Source organism: Passer domesticus, chromosome 2 (assembly GCF_036417665.1).
Source record: "Passer domesticus isolate bPasDom1 chromosome 2, bPasDom1.hap1, whole genome shotgun sequence".
Classification (NCBI taxonomy): Eukaryota; Metazoa; Chordata; class Aves; order Passeriformes; family Passeridae; genus Passer; species Passer domesticus.
The window spans coordinates 120167836-120171289 of record NC_087475.1 but is presented as its reverse complement, the minus strand read 5'-3'; the positions used below and the strand labels follow the sequence as shown (position 1 = coordinate 120171289).

At 38.4% G+C, this 3454-nt stretch overlaps 1 long non-coding RNA gene across 1 annotated transcript; it reads right to left on the bottom strand.

Moving 5' to 3' along the window:
* Positions 1-1044: 1044 nt before the first annotated feature.
* Positions 1045-3008, bottom strand: LOC135294974 (uncharacterized). The gene is made up of 3 exons (XR_010357011.1): positions 2955-3008; positions 2266-2341; positions 1045-2145 (listed from the first exon to the last, which is right to left on the bottom strand). It is a non-coding gene; the product is annotated as an uncharacterized LOC135294974 (long non-coding RNA).
* Positions 3009-3454: the final 446 nt, after the last annotated feature.

Below are 3454 nucleotides of genomic sequence, written 5' to 3'. Positions count from 1 at the left end.
TCCATATCAGGTGTCTATCAGAAAGTCTGTCAGTGTCCAAATCAAGGCCTTAAGTCTGAGGCCAAAGTCTCTGACACATACCTGGTGAATTTGGCCAGACTTTGAAAGCTTTTGGTGGTATTTTTTTCCACCTGAGTCAGTGTGATGATATCTTAACATAAACTAGCTGGGACTTTGGAAGAAGAGCGGCACTGTTCATATCTTGTCAGAAGCAATGTGTGTGGGATGTGTATTCATCTCAAATATACATATATCTATAGCTGTGCATGTGTATACACAGGCATATACGCATATCTATGTAATGCCCTGCTCAGTGCATCGGGGGAATGGCTGCTCAGAACAGAACTGACTCCTGTTGCTCACACCATGGCCAGGCACTGAGGAGATCACTCTGAAAATATGTAAAATATGATCCAGCAAGACATAAAAGTTGTGTTTGCAACCCTGCTGACTTCAGGAGAACCTACCCACAAGCTGAAATGCTCACATATGCTCGAATGCTGTTGTTGAATAAGAATGAGCTGAAATTCACACATTAAATTAGACCATACTTAGCTGCTGCCACATGTAGGAGATGCTTCCAAGCCTTTGGATGACAAAGGAGGCGGTGAGAAGACAGGGAAGTGTCTTTAACTATTTACTTCCTGTAAAAAGGGACTTGCCTTGGAGGAAATGAGCAAGACAGGAAGGTGAGGATCCTAAAATGGGAGGCAAGACTTGCTAGGCACAGAAATATAAGTTGTTAAAAACAAGACACAGGTAACTTTGGAGGGAGGCTCACAGCAGGGAGCTGTGAGGGGATGATCTGGAATGCCCCTGTCACTGAAAGTTCTTGTGGAGCCTCAGGATTTTGTAGCCCCATACTTTGGTCATGCAAAAATACATACATTTCACTTACTTCTTTGGTGAAACAGAGGCAGTTTTTCTTACTTCTAAAGGGTAAATGAGAAGAAAATGGAGAATTTTTTTTTATTGGACTGTAAGGAAGACATACTTGAGTCTTTAAGAAGCCTTTGAGACTCTTGTTTTTCACGAACCCTGATTTTAAGAATTTTCTTCATTTCAAGAATTGACACTCAATTCTGATGTCTGGTGTTATTCACAGTGTCTTTTCTGTTTGCACAAATTTATGGAAGACTTGAATAGATACTTAAGTAAAACTATACAGATGCAAAGCTACCTGTTTTTATAGAAGTGTTGCTTTTTACCTTGCTGTTTCAAGAAGATCAAGTCCTTGTGCAATCCACATACACAGTGAGTCACAGCTGAACTTCCACACTGTTCTGTTGTATTTGCTACATGCTTCGCAAATAAGCCAAAAAGGCCACTTCAGCGCCTTTCAAACTGGAAAACTAAGTTTGTAACTCCTCTACATTGCTTCTTTTCTCTTCCTTTTCATTCCTTATTGTTTCTCAATCTTTCCAATCACCATTATATTCTTCAGTGAGTGGGGAACAGCGTTGTTTATTTCTTCTTTACAAAAGTTTCTGGGAAACTTTTCTTGCTCTTGTTATTTGCCACATATTTTTTCTTTATAACACTATTTTTTGTTACCTGAGAGCTGTTGTAGAGAATAGGTATTTTAATTTGCATTCCTGACACATAAGATCTTCCACTAAAAGTGTTTGTGCTGCAGAGCATCATAGAATTCCCTGTGATAAATCTCCCTTCTGGCAGGATCCAAGCTTCCAAATACTCTCACAAAACCAGAAAGCTGCAAGCTGGTCTCTTGGCTGCCATATATCTCAGGATCCTGAAGCCAAGCCTTCAGGTCTTTTCCTGCTGAAGTTATGAGGAGAGACAGAACCATTTTTCTTCCAAAGGTCCTGCTCAGGCTGCATGCAATGAGTTCCATGCAAGGAGATCCCTGTGTTTCCAGAGACTGACTGAATTTGGTGAATTCCTGATGAAGCACAAAGGACTTAGCCTGGAGAATTCTTTTAATGAAGAAACGGCCAGAAACACTTCTCAGTGCATCATTTTAGCCTTGATGATAATTTATTTAGAAATGGAAGAAATCTTAATAAGGTACTATTTGCCTAGACATTGTAGAAAGAGGCAGGCTATGCTGGTGACTCACACAATTGTTGTCTCTGATTTCTCCAAGTTTCACAAAGGCCTCTCTTACAGTTCTTCATTACTAATCTAAACAAAGTGACCAAAATATAAATTGTGTGGTAAAACAAATTATGGCCTAAAACTTACTAGGATATAAATGCCTACTTGATTTTATATGCACTAAGGGTCATTGCAACAATTACTTACAGCATATTGACTTTAGAATGTGCATAATTGTTCCCAGGATCAGTGAAGAACAGGTCATCTTTCAATAAACAAGAATCTAAATGAGGGATGACAAGTTATAAGTCCCAGATGCGAATTGCTCTAAAATATGGGATTTCAGAATATATATCTAAGGGTATGCAGGTTAACAATGCTATTTTTTTCTGTAAATTTCAGCAGAAAAATCTAGCTAACCATTTTAATATATTGGCTTACTCAGTGTTACTTTATGCAACAATCTGCTGTACCTAAGCATATTTTACATTAGAGAAGTGATTGACTTTTATAAGGAGAAAAAGTCATTTGGGGACATAAAGTTATATATAAAACAAGGTTCCGGTTCTTAAGTGGGAAGATGATAGGAAATTACTAGAACTTTGTGAAAAGAATTTCCTCTGGTTTTCATCTTATATAATTTTTTGTTATTTTTGCATCTCAACTCATTTTGAAGGAAAATAAAAGTGAGGAACACCATCAACTTTCTGTCATTTCATGAAAGAACACCACCTATTTGTTAACTTATTTTATAAATTTGATCAAGCATTATTTTTCTTCTTTTTAAATCCCACATTCCATTTAATTTGAAAGAAACTTTTAACAGCATCTGAAAAATTGTAGAGTATAGAAAAAATACTTTCTTACAGACAACTTTGTAAATGCTTTGCTTATACCTCTAAGGGGCAAACTGAGCTGATGCTTTCCACTCCTGACAAGTCTGTGATGAGATGACTGGCAGCAGCTGGTGAAGTGGGAAAGGTTTTTATCAGAGGCTGCTTCCCTCAGAGCTGCCAGGTTTCACCTGCTTCCTGGGATGTAGGAGGGTCCCATAGCTCTGGGTGTTCCCAGTGGATTGGCAGCTGGATGGGCCAGGAAACTTGCAAGTGGAAGGAGGTGAGGTTGTCTTGGTTTGTTGCCTGGATTTATGTATTAATGAACTATCTTTTTTTTTCTTTCCTGATAAGGTGAACTTGTAGGCAATGACTTTGATTTATTTAAAAGGCTCACAAATATATTCCCAATGGAAAAGGAGAGTTTGGGGCTTTTCCTTGAATTATTCATGACTGTGGGGTTTTTTGGGTTATTTTGCTATAAGGGTAAATTTCCTGCTCAACTGTTTCCTTCTTGCCTTCCGTTTTGACAGACTGGTACACTCTGCACATCTCTGCACACC